Source organism: Jaculus jaculus, chromosome 18 (assembly GCF_020740685.1).
Source record: "Jaculus jaculus isolate mJacJac1 chromosome 18, mJacJac1.mat.Y.cur, whole genome shotgun sequence".
Taxonomy (NCBI): Eukaryota; Metazoa; Chordata; class Mammalia; order Rodentia; family Dipodidae; genus Jaculus; species Jaculus jaculus.
The window spans coordinates 13,447,357-13,469,726 of record NC_059119.1 but is presented as its reverse complement, the minus strand read 5'-3'; the positions used below and the strand labels follow the sequence as shown (position 1 = coordinate 13,469,726).

General features: G+C 45.4%; 1 protein-coding gene across 4 annotated transcripts in view; it reads left to right on the top strand.

Annotated features, from left to right (window-relative positions):
• The window catches only part of Ascc1 (activating signal cointegrator 1 complex subunit 1), an 89,904-nt gene that overhangs the window by 50,160 nt on the left and 17,374 nt on the right, over positions 1 to 22,370 (top strand). The window lies entirely within an intron of this gene.

Below are 22,370 nucleotides of genomic sequence, written 5' to 3'. Positions count from 1 at the left end.
GTCAGTATGAAGCAGAGTGAAGTGGAAGTCCTAAATAAGGGAGGAAATAAATCAGGTGACTCACCTCTTAGCACCTCATGCTTTTCATGAAGGACTAATAAAATGTTTGTTTGTTTGTTTTTGGCTTTTCGAGGTAGGGTCTCACTCTAACCCTGGCTGACCTTGAACTCAGAGTGATATTCCTACCTCTGCCTCCCCAGTGCTGGGATTAAAGGTGTGTACCACCATGTCCAGGTAAAATGTTTTTAATGCCAGAGAGAGAAAAAGTGAGAGAGGGAGGGAGGGAGCGAGAGATGGAGGGGCAATGAAAGAGAAAAAGAGAGAGGACTCTCTAGGCTTTGATACTTGCAGAGTACTTGAAATTGGTGCTTCAACAAAGAGTAACATTTCCCAGCTATTTGAATCCTTGGAACAAGTTGATTTGAACCTGCTGAATGTTACTCTGTATTCATTTCTACAGGTTTGAGTTTATATTTTTTAATGAAAAAAAAAAGATGTGGATCTAGTAGCTTATTCTCTTCACTTACAGAACTCTTCTTCAGGGTCACTAATTTTACTCAGAGCAGTCTGTGTCCTAAAAAGTGGGTAATGCATGTCTGACTGTTGAGGCCTTGCTTTTCTGAGTTACATTAAAAATCTATGACACTTAAGAGCAAGGACTTGCCATGAGTGGTGGCATGTGCCTTTAACCCCAGCACCTGGGATTAGAGCCTCATTGCCTCCAATGATGATGTTACTCTGGAACAGCTGAGAGCTTCTCCACAGCCCAGTGGGCCATTCACTGTGGCCAGCCCTGTGGCTCCACCCTGCAGAGCTATGTGGCTCTTCCTGTCTCTCTCCTTTTGAGTGGTTTTCTTGTTTGTCTGTCAATTATTATTATTTTAGGGGATTTGTATGTGTGAGTTTAACTTTTAAAATTGGTATCTATTATTTTTTAAAATATATTTTATTTATTTATTTGAGAGAATGGGCCTGCGAGGGCCTCTAGCCACTGTAACTGAACTCCAGACGCATGCGTCCCCTTGTGCACTGGCTTACGTGGGTCCTGGAGAGTCGAACTGGGATCCTTTGGCTTTACAGGCAAACGCCTTAACCACTAAGCCATCTTCCCAGCGTGGTATCTACTATTTTGAGACTGGTTCTCACTGAGTTGCTCAAGCTGGCTTTGAACTTGGGCCTTGAATCCTCCTGTCTCAGCCTCCCTAGTAGCAGGGATTACAGGTGTGCACCACCACAATCTGACTAGGAGTTTTCTTGTTTGTGAAGTAGGGTTGGTGTGAGTGGCAGCTTGCTGATGAATTCAGTTGGACTGATTTCATTATTTCTCCTAGGCCACAACGTCTATGTGATACAAATATTTCTCTTTCTCTATCTCCCTTGTTTGGGAAATTTGCATTAATTGTGTGTGTATGTGTGTGTTGACTAGAGGTCTTTTGTAGCTAAGGATAACCTTGAATCCTGCTGTTTCACCTTCTTAGGGCTAGAATCATAGGCTTGAGAGTTTGTTTTTTGTTGTTTGTTTGTTTTGTTTTTGTTTTTCAAGATAGGGTCTCACTCTAGCTCAGGCTGACCTGGAATTCACTATGTAGTCTCACGGTGGCCTTGAACTCACAATGATCCTCCTACCTCTGCCTCCAAGGGCTGGGATTAAAGGCATGTGCCTTTGTTTGTTTGTTTGTTTATTTACTTATTTTTGAGGCAAGCCTAACAGACTGGCCTTTTTGTTTTATGTGAGAGAGTGAGAGCAACTGAGAGAGCAAGAGAAGAGAGAATTGGCACTTCAGGGCCTCAGTCACTGTTATCAACTCCAGACACATGTGCTACCTTGTGTGCATATGCGACCTTGTGTGTTTGTGTGACCTTTTGTGTGTCTGGCTTACATGGGACCTGGAGAGTTGAACATGGGTCCTTAGGCTTCTCAGGCAGGCGCCTTAACCATGAAGCCATCTCTCCAGCCCTGTTTTGTTTTGTTTTGTTCTAAAGGTAAAGCTGGTGTGATGGCACATGCCTTTAGTTTCAGGGGGCTGAGGTAGAATCGTTAGTTTGAGGCCCACCTGGGTAGAGTAAGACCTGCCTCTAAACAAAATAAACAAACAAAAAAAAAACCCAAAAACAAGAACAAAAGGCTTTTTCTCGTTTTGTTGTTGTTAATTTGAGAAAGGAAGGAGGGAGAGAGGGGAAGGAAGGGAAGAGAGGGAAGGGATGAAGGGGAAGGGAAGGGAAAAAGAGAGAAAGTTTTAGGAATGCCTTACAGCCAACCGGGTTCTCATGGAATTAAAGTGAAAGCCCAGTCAGCCTGTCATGTGAGTTGGGCGTGAGGGGCTGTGCTCGAGAACCTGGGGATTCTCACTTGCAACCGAGTTTCTCCCATTCAGACAAGCTTTTCATTCAAATACGCTTTCTGTTGGCCTGGGGTTGTAGCTCAGTGACAGAAATGATGTCTGTCATACTTCAGGCTCCAGGTTCCATTCCTAAAACCACCAAAGGGAAGGGGATGCTTTTCCTTGAAAGATCCTGAACTACCCAGTGATGACATGAATGTAGCTCCCTCTAGTGTCGGCAAGCTCAGCTGTGCCAGAGGTACTCTTCACACCTCATCAGTCCTAGAGCTGGCCCAGGGAGGGATCGGAGACCTTCTCCTGTGGTTAAAGTGACTTGCCAGAGGCTCTTGTAGTGAGTGACAGAGTCTGGAAGCAGAACAGGAAGGCCGGAACCATGCACATTTACCGTGTTCCGCTTCTCGCCTCTCGTAAGGATGCGCAGTGTTTAGGTTGAGACACTGCAGCATTTGAGGAATAGCTATCTCAACTGGGGTAACAGCCATTAAAACGTGTTTTGTAAACAGTGCAGTGGATGCATCAGCTAGTTTGAAATGGTAACTAATTAGGAATTTGTGGTTGAGAGTGTAGCTCAGTTGTAGAGGACATATGTCACATGAGCTAAGCCCTGGGTTTAACCCCCAGCACCAAAATAACAAGCAGACTTTTGTATTGGATATAAGACTGACACTAAACTAAATACTTACTGATTTTGAAGATGAACAATAATGATATAGTTGATAATGTTGAACTCTGTCTTTGAGGGGTACGGATGGTTAATGGGCAATTACAATATAAAATGGTGGCGAGACGTATGGAAAAGAAGCACCTTTAAACACTTATGTTCAGCTCTCCAGGTCCCACATAAACCAGATGCAGGGTGATGCAAGCACTCAAGGTCACACATGCGCACAAGGGGGTGCACTCGTCTGGAGTTTGATGGCTAGAGGCCCTGATATGCCAGTTCTTCCTCTCTCCCTCCTTCTCTCTCTCTCACTATTACATTAAAAAGGCAGTCTAAACCGGGCGTGGTGGCGCACGCCTTTAATCTCAGCACTCGGGAGGCAGAGGTAGGAGGATCACCGTGAGTTCAAGGCCACCCTGAGACTACAGAGTTAATTCCAGGTCAGCCTGGACCAGAGTGAGACCCTACCTCAAAAAAAAAAAAAAAACCCCCCCAAAAAAAAGGCAGTCTATTGGGCTTGCCCCCAAAAATAAAAGAAAAGGAAGGTAGTTGTGGGCTGTAGGGCTGCAATAATTACCTCCACCCTAACATATAAGGTAATAGCAATGTGTATATTATATATATATATGTATGAATTTTTTTTTTTTGGTTTTTTGAGGTAGGGTCTCACTCTAGCCCAGACTGACCTGAAATTCACTATGTAGTCTCAGGGTGGCCTTGAACTCATGGTGATCCTCCTTCTGGCCTCCCAAGTGCTGAGATTAAAGGTGTGAACCACCATGCTTGGCTAGGTAACTGTGATAGGTCACCTTTTGGAGTTTCCAAAAATGATCATGTCTCAGTCAACTAGAATACGAAGATTGCTGGCTTCTGAAACCCTTAAAAAGAGTGTGTGTGTGTGTTGGGGGGGGGTTGAGCTGGGCTGATTGCTCAGAGGTTAAAGGCACTTGCAAAGACTGCCAGCCCAGGTTCAGTTCCCCAGTACCCATGTAATGTTGCACATGCTCACTAGGTGGTGGAAGCATCTGGAGTTGAATTGTGGTGGCCGAGGCCCTGGTGTGTTCTTTGTCTCTCTCTCTCTCTCTCTTTCTCTTTGTCTGTCTCTGAAAAGAAAGAAAGAAAGAAAGAAAGAAAGAAAGAAAGAAAGAAAGAAAGAAAGAAAGAAAATGAAAAAAGAAATTTAAAAATAAAGAAAAATCAATTTCACTAGCAAGATAGGACCTGACTTGGAGTAACCAGAAAGGTTAACTGTACTGGTTGTTGAGGAGCCAAGCATGTGTGCTGCGTACTCACAGTACCAAGGCCGTGGAGCAGGAGTGCCAGTGATGGGAGGGAGCCTTGGGAAAAAGTCAGCTTAATCAACTATTCAAAGAGAAAGTCATTGCTCATTGCTGTAAGAATTTAATGAGCAGCCACCAATTGCTATTCTAATCTGTGAAGAAAATTGGTCCTTTTGGCCCAGTGGAATATGATGTGTTCTAGGTGCCTTAATAAGAAATAAAAATCTCTAATGATTTTTGAGGTAGAAGCCCCATTTTTCTTTTGTACGGCTCTTTTGAGAGTTGCAGCTGTAATAGACCAGTGTCTGGTTATTCTTAGTTCAAATATGAATTTCCTTAGAAAAGATGTTTGAAAGAAGACTCATTCTCATGTGCTTTTTCAAAGCAGATAAAGGAGCAAACACACTCAATTATGGTGTTTTCTGTGGCAGACTGACAGCTCCAAAAGGGGATGTATAAGTGAAGATGACCGAGGCCAATTGGATAGGATGACGCTCCTCCACCTCCTCCAAGAGTTTCCATTTCTAAGAGATAGCCAGAAAAAAATGCTGTTTGTGCTACCTCAGGCGGTGGTCAGCGTGTGCTTGGAGAAATCAAGCTGCCCCGAGGATGTAGCGCGGGGGCGGGGTGGGGGAGAAGGGGCGCTCAGGGAAGGAACTGCTCACCCTCTTGCTGGAAGTAGATTGGTCATTGACTGCAGCTCCTGCAGAGCCAGGCACAGTGGCAGTTGGCTTCCAAATAAAATGCAGAAGAGCTGAGTGTGGTGGTGTGTACCTTTAGTGAGAGGCAGAGGGTAAGAGTGTTGACATGAGTTCAAGGACGGTCTAAAACTACATAGTGAATTCCAGGTCAGCCTGGGCTAGAGTGAGACCCTACCTCGAAAAAACTAACTAATAAAATTAAAATATTGCTTAGCTGTGTTTATGGGGCTTATTTCTGAGCTCTCTGTTTGTGTCCCACTTACCTGTCTATTCTGTTGTCAAGACCACACAGTTGTAATTCTAAACCTTCGCAGTAGGTCTTGAAGTGGGCCAGCGTCAGTCCTCCGACTGTTCTCTTTCAATATTGATTTGTCTATTTTGGTCTTCTGCTTCTCCACAGAAACTTTAGAATCAGTTTATTTATATCCATAAGATAGCTTTTCTGGGATTTTGATTGAGATTGTTTTGAATCTATAGATCAAATTTAGAAGAACAGATATCTTGACAATAATGCATCTTTCTGTCCACAAATATGACATTATTCTCCACTTATTTAGTTCTTTGATATGTTTCAGTAGAGTTTTCACAGGTCTTACATATATCTTGTTAGATGTATGCCTTGGGGGTATCAATATGAATGATGTTTTTTAAAGCATTTTTAAAAATTTAATATATATTTATTTATTTGAGAGCAACAGAGAGAGAAAGAGGGAGGGAGAGAGAGAGAGAGAGAGAAAGAGATGCACCAGGGCCCCTGGCCACTGCAAATGAACTCCAGATGCGTGCCCCACCTTGTGCATATGGTTTACATGGGTACTGGGGAATCGAGCCTTGAACCGGAGTCCTGAGACTTTACAAGCAAGCGATTAACTGCTAAGCCATCTCTTCAGCCCTGAATAATGTGTTTTTAATTTTAAAAATTATTTATTTATTTGAAAGAGAAAGAGGCAGATAGAGAGAATAGGCATGCCAGTGCCTCTAGCCACTGCGTTGTATATAGAAGACAGTATTCTAGAGCACTGCTCTTGATCCTGTGCCTCTTACATTCTTTTTTTTTTAATTTTTTTTTAATTAATAATTTGAGAGCGACAGACACAGAGAGAAAGACAGATAGAGGGGGAAGAGAGAGAATGGGCGCGCCAGGGCTTGCAGCCTCTGCAAATGAACTCCAGACGCGTGTGCCCCCTTGTGCATCTGGCTAACGTGGGACCTGGGGAACCGAGCCTCGAACCGGGGTCCTTAGGTTTCACAGGCAAGCGCTTAACCGCTAAGCCATCTCTCCAGCCCGCCTCTTGCATTCTTTATGCCCCCTCTTCTACAGCGTTCTCTGAGACTTGAGGAGCATGAGAGCCTCCTTTAGCTCCGAGCCCTCCACAGTCATGAGAGAGAGAGAGCCTCCTTTAGCTCTGAGCCCTCTACAGTCATGAGAGAGAGATAGAGCCTTCTTTAGCTCTGGGCCCTCCACAGTCATGAGAGATAGAGCCTCCTTTAGCTCCGAGCCCTCCGCAGTCATGAGAGAGAGAGAGAGAGAGAGAGAGAGAGAGAACCTCCTTTAGCTCTGAGCCCTCCACAGTCATGAGAGAGAGAGAACCTCCTTTAGCTCCAAGCCCTCCACAGTCATGAGAGAGAGCCTCCTTTAGCTCTGAGCCCTCTACAGTCATCTGAGAGAGAGAGAGAGAGAGAGAGAGGGAGAGAGCCTTCTTTAGCTCTGAGCCATCCACAGTCACTTTGTCTCAGCACTTGGATGAGTTGTGAGTCTCCCGGTTGCCATCTCCAGCAGCTTTTAGGCAGCTGTTCTGTAACCTGTCCACATAGTTGCCAGCATTTGTCACTTATACCTCAGTGTTTCCTCCTGTTTGTTTCTCTCCTTTCTACTGTGGTAAAGTATGATTCTATGTTCCTCTGTATCTCTCCAGTTTGGGAATGTGGTGATACACACATGTAATCTCAACACTTGGGAGGCTGAGGCAGGAGGATCAAGAGTTTAAGGGTAACCTGGGCTACATAATTAAGGCCCAGTCTTAACCAGAGATGGTTCAGTGGTTGAGATCACATCCTAATATAGTGTACCGCATGTTGTTGTACACTCAGACCAGAAACTCTCTTTAGACAGTTCAGCGGTTGAGGTCACATCTGACGAAGACCTACAAGCAAGGCCTTTAATCCCAGCACTCAGCAGGACGAGGTAGGAGAACCACCATGAGTTCTAGGTCAGCTTGGGCTATAGTGAGACTGCCTCAAAAAAAAAAAAAAAAAAAAAAAGGTGCAAGCAAACAAATGAAGACTTGCCAGAGCTCAGTGGGCAGAGTGCTTGCCCAGCATGCATGAAACCCTGGGTTCAGTACCCAGCACATCATAAGGCAGGTGTGGGGGTTCATGCATGTAAGCCCAGCACTGAGGGCCTAGGTACAGGAGGGTCAGGAATTCAAGGTCATTCTTAGCTACATAATGAGTTTGAGGCTAGCCTGAACTACATAAGGTCCTGTTCCAATGAGAAGAATAAAAACCGTAGGGCATAAGATAATTATATACATTTCAAATAACTGTTATTTGAAGGCAAAGATTTAACCCAGTGGCAGAGCACTTGCTGGTGTAGAGCACGAGGCCCTGGTTTCAATCTCCAGCATTGCAAGAACCAACCTCATTTTGAATTTCATTGTATTGTATTGGAACAAAGCCATCCTCACTTGTTTATGGTCCATTTGGTACAGTTGTGGTAGAGAATATAGCCATCTGGCCCTTTACAGAAGTATATGGACCCTGTTTTAGAGCTTGGAGTTTAATTATCTTTTTTTTTGTTTGGTTTTCCAAGGTAGAGTCTCGCTTTAGCTCAGGCTGACCTGGAATTTACTATGGAGTCTCAGGGTGGCCTCGAATTTATGGCGATCCTACTGCCTCTGCCTCCCAAGTGCTGGGACTAAAGGTGTGCGCCACCACACCCAGCTTAATTATCTTTTATCTCCCCCAACACAATTCTGCTTTATGATCAGGCATGATGCACTTCTGTCTGTGACAGGGTTTTGCTGTGTAGCCCATGCTGACCTTAAACTTGTGATCCTCCTGCCTTTGCCTCATGACCACTGTTGGTACACATATTAACAGACCCTTAAGAAATACTAATAGTTTATCAATAGTTGATAATAGTTATTGAATCAATACTATTGAAATTATGTTTATTTGATTCTTTTCTAGCAGTTTTTTGTGTTGCTCTTTTTGGAGGTGCTAGAAGGATTGGGGATCAAATTCCCTTTTCTTCCTCCCTCCCTCCTTTGCTCTCTCCCTTCCTCCCACCCTTGTCCATCTTCTGCATCAACCTCCTGAGTGGATTTATAATTAGCATAACTATCAGTAAGATGTGAAGTTTAGGAAGGAGAGCATGATAAGAAAATGCTTCTCAAATATGTGTTTTTTCTTTTTAAAAAATATTTATTTATTTGCAAGGAGAGAGAGAGAAAATGAGAGTAGGTGCACCAGGGCCTTGAGCCACTGCAAATGAACTCCAGATGTATGCACCACTTTGTGCATCTGGCTTTACATGGGCACTGGGGAATTGAACCCAGATCATTAGGCTTTGCAGGCAAGTGCCTTAGCTGCTGAACCATCTCTTCAGCCCTCTTGAATGTTTTTTCTTTGCTGTGTTAATGATAAAACATGGCTCCACCTCCAATTTCCCTGATTTAAAACAAAACTCTTTTGTAATTTTTTTAAAATATTTTATTTATTTGAGAGAGGGAGAAAGAGAGAGAGAGAGAGAGAGAGAGAGAGAGGGAGAGAAAATGGGCATACCAGGGCCTCCTAGCCAAACAAACTCCAGACACATGTGCCACGTTGTACATCTACCTTTACTTGGGTACTGGGGTCCTTACGCTTTGCTGACAAATGCTTTAACCACTAAGCCATCTCTCCAGCCCCTAAAAAATTATTTTAATTTTATTTATTTCAGAGGGAAGGAAGGAGAGTGAGAGAGAATGTATCAGAGGGTGTACCAGGGCTTGTAGCCACTGCAAATGAATTCCAGACACATGCGCCACCATGTGAATCTGGCTTATGTAGGTTCTGGGGGAATGGAACCTGGGTCTTTAGGTTTTTCAGGCAAGCCTCTTAACCACTAAGCCTTCTGACCAGCCCTAAAACAAAACTCTTCCAGGGTATGGTGGCACATGCCTTTAACCTCAGCACTTGGGAGGCAGAGGTAGAAGGATCATTGTGAGTTTGAGGCCAGCCTGGGACTATAGAGGAAGTTTCAGGTCAGCCTGGAGTAGACTGAGACCCTACCTTGAACAAAACAAAAACAAAAACAAAAACAAAATACTCTTAAAAACAGGAAATAGCAGAAATTTACTAGGGCCGCTCATATTTTTCTAGTAGTAGGTATATCCTGTGTTTCAAGGGTATGAAGGACTTCTTGCTGGGCTGGGCTGCTCCTTACAGCAATTAGGGCACTCCAGCCGGTTTCTTACTTTCTTATCTGATGCTCCAAGGGGAGGGCAGTTCAAATGCAAGTAGTGCTTCAGCAGAACTTTGCCTCTGCATTTATTTCATGTGTTGCATTGTCTGGAAAGTGAAGTCTTAAGACACTAATGAAGGCACAGCTGTCAGTGAGGTGAACCATCATTAAAATGAAACTCAAAACGAGCAACTGGCTGAGTTTTGACAGAAGCCAGCATCCACTCTGGAGAATATGCAGCCCCCCTGCTCTGTGGCGGCTGTTCTCACGTGCTGCCTCTTCTCTGGCTCTCTTAAATTCACACTCACTGGAGCTGGAGAGATGGCTTAGCGGTTAAGGCACTTGCCTGCAAAGCCAAAGGACCCAGGTTCCATTCCCCAGGACCTATGTAAGCCAGATGCATAAGATGGTGCATGAGTCCATTTGCAATGGCTGGAGGCCCTGGCACACCCATTCTCTCTCTTTCTTTCCTTCTCAATCCCTGTCTGATTCTCTCAAATAAATAAACAAAAATAAATTGTGGGGGGGAGGGGGTTGAGGTAGGGTCTCACTCTAGTTCAAGCTGACCTGGAATTCACTATGTAGTCTCAGGGTGGCCTTGAACTCATGGTGATCCTCCTACCTCTGCCTCCCAAGTGCTGAGATTAAAAGCATGTGCCACCATGCCCGGCTCATTTTAGTTTATTTAAAAAAATATCTTATTATATTTATTTATTTGAAAGGGGAGAGAGAGAGAGAGAAAGAAAGAAAGAAAGATGGGCGCACCAGGGTTTCCAGCCACCACAAATAAACTCCAGAGGCATGCATCACCCTGTGCCTCTGGCTTTATGCAGGTCCTAGGGAATAGAAACTGGGTCCTTTGACTTTGCTGGCAAGTGCCTGAAACCACCGAGCCATCTTTCCAGTCCCATTGTAGGTCTTTATTTAAACACTTTTCTTATTTATTTATTTCAAGGGGAGAAAGAGACAGAGAATGGGCACACTAGGGCCTCTAGCCACTGTAGAAGAACTCCAGATGCATGTGCCACATTACACATCTGGCTTTACATGGGCACTGGAGAATTGAGCCTGGGTCCTTCAACTTTGCAGGCAAGTGCCTTAACTGCTAAGTCATCTCTCCAGCCCCACTGAAGTTTTTAAAATTGTGAACTATAGACATCATGCATAAGACTTAACCACTGTAGCCATTTTAAAATATGACTTACTGGCCCTGAGTTCATTCACACTGTTGTGTAGCAGTCACCACCATCCATTTCTGGAAATCTCTGTTGCATTTATCACATTAAAACTTTGTCTCGGGCTGGAGAGATGGCTTGGCGGTTAGGCACTTGCCTGTGAAGCTTAAGGACCCCGGTTCGAGGCTCGGTTCCCCAGGTCCCACGTTAGCCAGATGCACAAGGGGGCGCACACGTCTGGAGTTCGTTTGTAGAAGCTGGAAGCCCTGGCGTGCCCATTCTCTCTCTCTCCCTCTATCTGTCTTTCTCTCTGTGTCTGTCGCTCTCAAATAAATAAATAAAATTAAAAAAAAAAAACTCTGTCTCCTCAAACATCGTCCTCTCCTATCCTCTCCTCTGCATCCTCCCTTCTCTCAGCCACTGTTTTGACTACATAGGGACCTCATGAGTAGGACTATACATTTGTCCTTTTTGCAGAGTTCATCCATGCTGTGGATGTGCCAGAATTTCATTTCTTAGACTGAGTAGGGGCTGAGGAGCTGGCTCAGCAATTACAGGTGCTTTCTTGCAATACTACTGGCAAATTTCCATTCTCCAGCACCCATGTAAAGCCAGTCACAGGCAGGAGACCCTTGCTCAAAAAAAAAGGTGGAGTACAGACAATTCCTCTGACCTCTACATATGTGCTGTGGCATGAGTATACACACACAACCACTAAATAAATAAATTTGCACATATACACACACACACACACACACACACACACACACACGACTAAATAGCTGGGCATGGTGGTACATGCCTTTAACCCCAGCATTCAGGAGGCAGAGGTAGGATGATCTCCCTGAATTTGAGGCCAGCCTAAGACTAGAGCGAGGTCCAGGTCAGCTGGACTGGATAATATTTATTGTACATTTAGACTCCAGTGACATGGTTTTGACTGCAGCGTGAACAAAGCAGTAGCAGAACGTAAACATGGATGGTGACAGGGAGCATCCTCTCGGGAGCATCCTGCTATTTAAACACCAGACTGAACGAAAGCATTAGATAGGATGCCTTTGTGCCAACAGTGGCTAAGTGCTATTCCAGAAGTTCAAGAGTATTGGTAGAAAAAGGTAAATAGGGCTGGAGGATGGTTTAGCAATTAAGGCATTTGCCTGCAAAGCCAAAGGACCCAGGTTCAATTCCCCAGGACCCATGTTAGCCAGATGCTCAAGGGGGAGCACGCGTCTGGAGTTCCTTTGCAGTGGCTGGAGGCTCTGGTGCACCCATTCTCTCTCTCTCTCTCCCTCTCTCTCTGTCAAATAAATAAAATATTTTTTAAAAAGGTAAATAAAACAAGTAAAGTTCATAGGACCACAAAGCTATGATACCTTCTTAAGAAATGTCTAAATCTGGGGCTGAGAAGATGGCTCAGTGGGTAAGAGCTTGTCACACAAGCATAAAAACCTGAGTTTGGATCCTCAGAACATACATAAAGTGGTGGCAGTTATAGTGTGGGCTTGTAATCCCAACACTGGGGAGACTAAGACAGGAGGGAATCACTGTGACTTGCTGGCCAGCTTGTCTAGCATAACTGGTGAGCTCTGGGTTCAGTGAGGGAGATCTTGTCTCAAAGACTGAGGTTGGAGCCTAGGGAGATGGTATAGCTGGTATAAGCACTCGTGAAAACATGAGGATTATGGGTTGGAGAGATGGCTCAGCAATTAAGGTGCTTGCCTGCAAAGCCTAAGTACCTGGGTTCCACTCTCCAGTTCCCATGTAATGCCAGAAACACAAAGTGGCGCATGCACCTGGAATTTGTTTGCAGCAGTTGGAGGCCCTGGTGTGCCCATTCTCTCTGTCTCTCTCCTATCTCTCTCTGCTTGCAAATAAATAAAATACTTAAGAAACCCCCAGGAGGATCTGAGTTAAACCCCAGCACCCACCTAAAAATTGAGGTGTGGTTGCGCCTGCCTGTAACCCCTGTGCTAAGGAGGGTGGAACAAGATCTGGGGCTCCCTGGTCCAAAAAACACAGAGCTCCATTGGCAGTGAGAGAGCCTGTCTTGGGAAAATAAGGCAGAAGAGCAGTAGAAGAGGCATCAGGGTCTTTTTCTGGTGGCCTCCTATGTGTGCACCCTCACTCATATGTACCTATAGATATACCACATCCTGTGTGTGCACCCTCACTTACACGTACCTATAGATATACCACATCCTGTGTGTGCACCCTCACTCATATGTACCTATAGATATACCACATCCTGTGTGTGCACCCTCACTCATATGTACCTATAGATATACCACATCCTGTGTGTGCTCCCTCACTTATATGTACCTATAGATATACCACATCCTGTGTGTGCACCCTCACTCATATGTACCCTATAGATATACCACATCCTGTGTGTGCACCCTCACTTACATGTACCTATAGATATACCACATCCTGTGTGTGCACCCTCACACACACGTACCTGTAGATGTACCACATCCTGTGTGTGCACCCTCACTTACACGTACCTGTAGATAGACCACATCCTGTGTATGCGCCCTCACACACACGTTCCTGTAGATGTACCACATCCTGTGTGTGCACCCTCCCTCACACGTACCTGTAGATAGACCACATCCTGTGTGTGCACCCTCACACACACGTACCTGTAGATGTACCACATCCTGTGTGTGCACCCTCCCTCACACATACCTGTAGATAGACCACATCCTGTGTGTGCGCCCTCACACACACGTACCTGTAGATAGACCCCCCCCCCCCACACACACACAAAGTAAGAGGGAGAGATTGAAGTAAATGTCCAGTGTTCACTTCTGGTCTCCACATGTGTATCTGCACACACATTTGCCCACATACATATGAACATGTATACATGCATACCACATGCATACGTGCAAAAAATCCCAGCCTTGAAACAGTTTCAGAATTACTGCTGACGTGTAAGCATTATTATCCATGATTAAAAGCTAGTAAGAAAACAGTTGGTATAAATCAAGTAATATTATGATTAAAATTTTTTCCCATAATCAATAAAAAATCTTAAAAATTTTTTTGGATTTTTTTTTTGAGGCAGGGTCTCATTCTAGGCCTGGCTGACCTGGAACTCCCAGCAAACCCTCTGCCTCAGCCTCCTGGATACTGTGATTCAAGGCATGCCCTGCCGTGCTCAGCAGAGCTCTGATTCTGAGGTTACCTTGGGTTTCTTAGACTGTAATGGCCTTAAACTCCCCAAGGCATGCTTGGACATGACAGCCTTCCCTCTTTCTTCCAAATCCTTTTTGTGTTTGCTTGCTTGTTTGTCTGACATCTAGCCACACCTTCACAAAGGGGAAAGAGGCTGTCTGAGCTGGATTGTCAAGCATAAGTGTGTGTCACAATGGATGAAGCTATGGTGATGTCGCCAAAGGCTCTTGTTTCCCAGCTCCTGACAGAGGACGGAGTTACCGTGTCTTGTCTAATGAGGTGAAAATGACTTAGTTGATAGCATGCAGCAGCCTGTCTCCCTCTAACAGGGAGCTGTTCCTGGCCCAGCTATGACTTAAGACAGCTACTGTTCATATGTGTGCAGCCACTTTCTGCTGCCTAGGGACACCTATCTGCTTTTCTGGATGCCGTCCCACATTGGAAAAGTTGAAGTGGAGATGGACTGGACCTCAGTGTCTTCTCTCACCTTCTTTTTCTCACAGTCAGAGCTTGGATGCCCATCCTCCCTGAGGAAGGCCCCAGGCCAAGAAGTCACTTCGGCTGTTGTCTCTAGTGGCCGGTCTTGGCTTCACTTCTGCTGACTTGCACTTCCTTCCTGTGAATGGCAGAGATGAAGCACTTTTTCCCCTCTGTACATTTGTTTGAGGGACCATGATGAGTAATACCTGAGCCGGGGGGTGGCCAGACAGGAAATAGAAAATGAGCGTGCTAACCAACTGGAGTGAGCATTAGGACTCTTCTCAGGAAAGCTATCTGCAGAACCATGGCTTAGGTCAGCTCTGCAAAGCGCAGCTGCCCTCAGGGTTGGCTGGCACAGGCGTGGAGGTGCCTCTCTGTTAGCCTGCAGCCACTGGGCTTTATTCTGGTAAGACAGTGACATCCATGCCGCAAGCAGCTCTGTCTGGGGAAGAAACTGCAACAGATTGAGCAGCTGGTGGCCTACCTCAGATGCCAGCTCTCATGGTGCCATGTGCAGGCGGGCGGCCTGTGCCGAGGTCAGGCTCGGGCTTTCCAGCTCTGTCAGCACGGCCTCCTGCTTCCTCTGCTCCTCCCCCCTCCATGTTTTCCTCCTGCTTTTCACAGTGGAAACGTGCTTCAGGAGGGAAAGCCCCTTGGCACTTTGGATACTGAGGTGCCCAGCAGAACTGACTGGCATCCTGTTTGCATGTAGCAAACACTCTCTAATAGGTCATTTGCTTTTACCAACAGAGCCTTAAACTTGATAATCCTTATGTCAGCAGTGAGGTGCAGGCCAGACACCTAAAACTTCACCCTAAGTGATTATCTGAAGGGAGTTTCAAAGTGTCCATGCCCTCACTGTCTGTCACTGCCTAGGTCAGACCACAGTCACCCCTCAAACACACAGCAGCTGAGACAGACAGGTGACTGGGGGATGTTTCCCTCTTCTGTGCAAGAAATGTCATCACTGTCAGTGGAGGTGGAGACTCAGATTCTCGTTATGTGCAAGAGCTTCGGTATCGTTTCCGTGGATAGGCACAGAAGAGGAGTGGCATGTGACAGGGTGAACCTCACAGCTGTTCCACTGGTGACCACATCTCCTTGTAGAGGCGGCCCGTGATAAGAGCCACTCCGCCCACATACTGGCTCTGGCCTTGCTCCTTGGATCTGAGGTGCCACAGGCTTTCTATGAGTACATTATGTCCTCTTTTTATTGGCTATTATTAGCATTATTATTGACTTTCACACCACTGATCACTGTAGGCTGAGGTTTCAGATTAAAAGTGGCCATGCTGGATGGACTTAGGGTTGTATTTGGAGATGACTCAAGCGTAATAAGTATATGCCAACCACATTGTCTTTTATTCTGAAGTAGATGCTGCCATTTTAGTCTTTAAAACATTATTGCTCAATGTGGCTCAATTATGACTATCAAGATTATTAGGGTTCCTAGTAAACTTTGTGTGTGTGTGTGTGTGTGTGTGTGTGTGTGTATGTGTGTATGTTTTTGAGGTAAGATCTCACTCTAGCCCAGGCTGACCTGGAATCACTATGTAGTCTCAGGGTGGCCTGCCTCAAACTCTTGGCAATCCTCCCACCTCTGCCTCCCGAGTGCTGAGATTAAATATGTGTACCACTACACCCAGCTAACTTTTTTCTCCCCTTTTGATGAAACTTTTTGTTTGTTTGTTTCTGAAATGGCTCACTGGGGATTGTGATCCAAGAGTAACAGTAATAATCAGAGCTTGCTCTAGTTTGAGTCTAGAGTGCCCCTTAAAGGTGTGTTGAAGGCCTGGTTCCTAGCCTGTGGGAGCTGTTGGGATGTAGTGGAAGATTTAGGAGGTGAAGCCCGATTAGAGGAAGTGGGGTCATTGGGGATGTGCCTTAGAGGCTGGGATCCCAACCCCCTCTTCTCTCTCTTCACACAAAATAGCTTCCTTAGCTGCACACTCCTGCTGTGGTGCTTTATGCTTCCACAGCCCCAAAGCAAGGGTCCAGAATGACCACAATGGGCACCTCTGAAGCCATGAGCCAAAATACGCCTTTAACCCTTTCAAGTCGACTTGTATTGTTTTGCATGTGTGTGTGTCTGCATGTGTGGGGTGCATGTATGTGCTCATGCATGCTCTCCACCTGATTTACAGAGAGGAGGCTCTGTTACTTGAACCCAGAGCTTACTGCTTCACTAGCCTAGCTAGCCAACTTGCCCTGGGGAGCCCCTGTCCCTGTGTCTCCTGAGCTCTGAGATTATAGGCAGGCCGCACACTCACTTGGCACTTACGTGGGTGCTGAGGATCTGAACTCGAGTACTCACGTTTGCATGGCAAGCGCTTATCCACTGAGCCGTCTCCTCAGCTCCCAGCACAGGTGTTTTATCAAAGCAGTTGAAAACGGAGTAGCAGAGAGCTGTAAGTGCAGGTTACCTATATAGTTTCATCCCTGTTTGAAAATGAAAAGATGAGCAAGACAGTGGCTCTAGCCATTGATGGACATATTAGTTACTTTTCTCCTTGCTGTTACTAAATACCTGACAAGAGGCAGCTCAAGTGGGGGAAGGATTTATTTTGGCTTATAGTTAGAGGTCACAGTCCATCATGGTGAGGACGCCATTGGCAGTAGCAGCGTGAGGCAGCTGGTCACCCTGCATGTGCAGTCAGGAAACAGAGTGTGATGAGAGCTGGTGCTCAGCTCACTCCCCCCCACTTCTTTTCAGTTTTTCAAGGCAGGGTCTCACTCTAGCCCAGGCTGACCTAGAATTCACTGTATAGTCTCAGGGTGGCCCAGAACTTGTGGTGATCCTCTTACTTCTGCCTCCCGAGTGCTGGGATTAAAGGTGTGTACTACCATACCTGCCTCCTTTATTTTTTATTATTAAAAATGTACTTATTTATTTATTTGCAAGCAGACACACACACATACACACTGAATGGATGTGTCAGGGCATACAAACTCCAGATGCATGCGCCACTTTGTGCATCCAACATTATATGGGTACTGGGGAATCGAACCCTGTCGTTAGGCTTTGCAGGCATGTACCCTGACAGTTGAGCCATCTCCCCAGCCCCCACTTTCTCCTTTTTATTCAATCCAGGACTCAAGTCCATGTGATGGTACCACCCACAGTTAAGGTGTGTCTTCCCACTTCAGTTGACTGAATTTAGAAACTCCCTCACAGACATGCCCAGAGGTTTGTCTCCTAGGTGACTCTAGGTCCAATCAGGTTGACAGTTGAAAAAGCATTAAAGTCTGTTTTGCTCTAACAACCTTTCTGGTCCTCTTTCCAGAATTTTTTTTGTTTTGTTTTGTTTTTTTTTTTTTGGTTCTGGGAATCTGACTCAGGGCTACCTATATGTTATATGGATGATGTATCATGGAGCTACATTAAAGCCCTAAGACATTTCTAGTTTTTTCTTGTTCCAGGTGAGAGTTAAATAGGCCTACTTATGTTTTTTGACAATGATATTTAGAAAGAATCTTATGGGTACAGCCTACGTGTATGCTCCTAAATGTGCTTGATTGCAGCCACCTTGCCTTTTCTTTCTTCTTAAAAAATAAATTTATGTATTTGAGAGAGGGTAATAAAGAGGTGGATAGAGCTGGGCATGGTGGCACATATCTTTAATCCCAGCACTTGGGAGGCAGAGGTAGGAGGGTTGCCATGAGTTTGAGGCTACTCTGAAACTACATAGTGAATTCCAGGTCAGCCTGAGCTAGAGTGAGACCCTGCCTCAAAAAAAAAAAAAAAAAAAAAAAAAAAGGGGTGGGGGGCAAGAGAGAGAATGGGCATTCCAGGGCCTTCAGCCACTGCAAATAAACTCCAGATGCATGTGCTACCTAGTGCATCTGGCTTGCGTGGGCCCTGGAGAAGTCAAACTTGGGTCCTTTGGCTTCATAGACAAGTGCCCTAACCACTAAGCCATCTCTCCAGGCCAAACCTTGCCTTTTCATTCCCCTACACTGCTGTCATATGAATGGCTCCAGGGGCTGATTCCAGTTTGAGCATTGACAATGTTTAGATACCCAGGCATGCTGGGTCACTGCAGCCATGATCCAACTGCTGCTCCTTTTCAAGGGAGAGTATTTTAAATGAGCTTACATATCTATACTCTTGATGTCCTTAAGGTATCTTTCCCATTGTCCCAAAGCAAAGTACTTGGTTTCTTTTCTTTTTTTTTTCTTTTTTCAGTTTTATCGAGGTAGGGTCTCACTATAGCCCAGGCTGACCTAGAATTCACTACGTAGTCTCAGGGTGGCCTTGAACTCTTCCTACCTCTGCCTCCCAAGAACTGGGATTAAAGGTGTGTGCCACCACGCCCAGTTTGGTTTCTTTTTAATGGCACAAATTTCTAGAAACTACTTCCAACTTCCCCCCCCACCCCCGTGGGTTAGATTGAGATAGTCTCACTGTATAGCTCAAGCTGGCCTTGAACTCATGGCAATCCTCCTGCCTCAGTCTCCCAAGTGTTAGGATTATAGGATTATTCCATATGCCCAGATTCTTAGCTCCAGCTTTACACTGTATTTTGTGACCAAACTGGAAGTTTTCAGTCTTTCTGTTCTGTGTTTTGTTCCCTGACATAACCGAATGCTGAACGGCTTTGAAATCTCTGCTAGGTTAGTCAGCAAGTTCCGTGCCAGAGTGTAACATGATGGCCTCTAGTCCGACCCCTGCTAGGGTTCTTGTTCCGGGCTGAAGCCTCAGGAAGCTGGCCTTCACCACCTGCTTCCCTACCGTCACTGGTCTTCCAAGCTTCCCCCAGAATCACCCACCAAGCTGAGCTTACAGCATGCGAAGCCTTTTCTAGCTTGTTGCTCCAGTTCTTCCAAATTCCCTCACAATCCCGTTCTCAAGGCTTCTGAGCTACATTGTTATTTAATAACCACTTCTCTGAATCCAATTTTATTTCAATTTTTAAATCACTGTGACTAAATATCTGACAGAAACAACTTAAGGAATTATTACTTTATCTTACAGTTTCCAAGATTTCAGTCCCCACGCCCTTTGTTGATTGTGGATCCATTGTAAGGCAGAACATCACAGCAGCAGAAGTGTGTGGCAGAGGCTGTTCCCCTCATGACAGGAAGCAGAGTAGAGCTTGGGACTGGTGATGCAACTTCTTCCACTTGGGTCCTGCCTCCTAATGTTTCCAGAACCTCCCAAAATGGCACCATTATCTCCGGATGAAGCATTTAGCCCACGAGGCTCTAGGGACATTCCGTATTACCGTATTCTTAACAGCCTCCCAACCAAGTGGACACTCTGCTCTGACTACATATGCACAGTCCTTCCCCACTTGGCATTCTTGGCTTCGGGTTTGTTATTGCAGCCAAGAGGCGCATGCGTGCTCACCTCATCGTGGTCATGCCATCCAAGGGCTACGAGCTAGGCCTGGCCCGAGGAGCTCTCCAGTTGATCTTGCAGTGGTCTTAGCCTGTCTCTGTTTCTTATCTTTTAAGAGGGAATAATAATGCTCAGCTCTGGTTCCCTTCAGCACAGTTCTGAAGGGTTAATGAGCTGGGCTTTGTAAGATACTTAAGATCCGTAGATGAAAGGTGTTATTTAACTGCAGCAGGCTTTGTACTGGGAGCGCCTTCCCAAAGAGCTCAACATGCTTGTCAGGCTGTCTTCATTCATCCGGTTACTTCCCTGGTGGGGAGGTAGGTAGTTAAGCATTGTGATTAAGTATAACATAGTGTTATTACCGTTACTTTTATCTGTAAACAGTGTAACTGTGTGAAGTAGAAGTTGGTAAAATAGATTATGAACGCCAAACGCTGGGGAAACTTTAAATTGGCATACATTCACTGTTCTTTGTCACCTGCCTTTGGGATTCAAATGTCTAATTGCATCCATGAATATGGCAGGAAGTTTCCTTCCTTAGGGAATGGGGTCTACTCCATCTTTCTAACAACTTACATTGCTTTTAGTTGTGCCAAATAATTTATAAAGGTTAGTTTAGTTCATGGATACCAAGAATGACTAATAAAGTGGGCTGGAGAGATGGCTTAGTGGTTAAGGCACTTGCCTGCAAAGCATAAGGACCCAGGTTTGATTCCCCCAGTATCCACATAAGCTAGATGCACAAGGTGGCACATGCATCTGGAGTTCATTTGCAGTGGCTAGAGGCACTGGTGTGCCCATTCTCTCTTTCTCTATCTGCACTCCCCCAAGTAAATTTAAAAAATTTAAAAATAATGATTAATAAGGGCATAAGACTATATTTTTATTTATCTTTAATTTTATTGCTTGTATATTATCTATAATTGTATTGCTTGTGTGTAGAATGTATGAGTATGTATATGTGTTCATGTGGTTGCACGTGTGTGCAGGTATATGTGTACGTGTGTGTGTGTGTGTGTGTGTGTGTGTGTGTGTGTGTGTTTAAAAGGCTGGACCAGCTATCTTAAGTTGCTCTCTGTTTACTGAGGAGTGGTCTCTCCCTTGGGCCCAGAGCTCACCCATTTGGCTAGTCTAGCTAGCCAGCTTTCCCTGTGGTTTCCCTGTCTCTGCCTATTGAGTGCTGGGGCTGCAGGTGGGCCACATGTCCACCTGGCACTTACATGGGTGCTGGGATCCAGAGTCCAGTTCTCACCCGTGCACAGCTCAGTGCTTCATGCACTGGGCCATCTCCCCAGCCCCCACCTCCCTCTGTACCCGGGATCGAGCCCAGGGCCTTACACATGCCAGTCAGCATTCTGCCATTGAGCTACAGCCCTAACCCATCATATATTCCCATCATTTTGAACTCTTAAACTGCATTTTCTCGTACTGAAGTCAACTCCACTTGGTCTACCCAGCAGGAGAAGTAGATTCCTTAAAAGAGGGATCTGTCTGTGAGGAGTGCGGCCACTGCTTTGTCAACAGTTGACAGGAAGGAGTGTGAGCCTCATTTGGGAGTCAGGTGGTCAGGGTCCCCCAACAAGTTGGCCATTAAGTTGTTGGGATTGGCCTTCCACGTGATTTTACTGCTGGAGGTTGCAGATATGAGAAGGCTTCCCTCCCCTTCCTCCCCATCTCTCAGATTTCCAGCCTCATTGTGCAGGCTCTTTGTGTTTGGAGTTCTTTCTGGTGTTTGATGGTTGTGTCACCAGGTGTGGAAAAAAGGAGTTGAAGGTCTGAAATGAATGCAAAGAAAAATTACCACAGCTAGCCCTTAAATCTCACCATCTGTTTTCTTTCAGTGTATACTATGACATTACCAGAAATCAATGATTTCCTCCATTCTCCCTGGGAAACAAGCATGGACATATTAAAAATGATATAGCTGCATGCGCCATGAGAATGTGGGTTACCAGGATGGTTTTGTTTAGGTAGTTTTTTTGTTTATTTTATTTATGTATTTGAGAGCAACAGAGAGAAAGAGACAGAGAGAGAGAGAGAGAAAGAAAATGGGCGCACCAGGGCCTCTAGTCACTGCAAACGAACTTCAGATGAATGCGTCTCCTTGTGCATCTGGCTAACGTGGGTCCTGCGGAATTGAGCCTGGAATCAGGGTCCTTAGGCTTCACAGGCAAGCACTTAATGGCTAAGCCATCTCTCCAGCCCAAAGATTTTTTTTTTTTTTTTCAAGGTAGGGTCTCACTCTAGCCCAGGCTGACCTGGAATTCACTATGGAGTCTCAGGGTGGCCTCAAACTCATGACAATCCTCCTACTTCTGCCTTCTGAGTGCTGGGATTAAAGGCGTGCGCCACCATGCCCAGCTTTGTTTGGGTATTTTTTTAAAAAAACATTTTTATTATTTATTTATTTGAGAGAGAGAGAGAATATGGGTGCACTAGGGTCTCCAGCCACTGCAAATGAACTCAGATGCATGTGCCCTCTTGTGCATCTGGCTTATGTGGATACTGGGGAATTGAACCTGGGTCCTTTGGCTTTGCAGGAAGATGCCTTAACCACTAAGCCATCCCTCCAGCCCAGGTGTTTGTTTGTTTGTTTGTTTGAGGTAGGGTCTCACTCTAGCTAAGGCTGACCTGGAATTCACTCTGTAGTTCAGGGTGGCCTTGAACTCTCAGCGATCCTCATACCTCTGCCTCCCAAGTGCTGGGATTAAAGGCATGTGCCACCACACAAGGCTCCAGGTATTTTATTTTTTTATATATTGT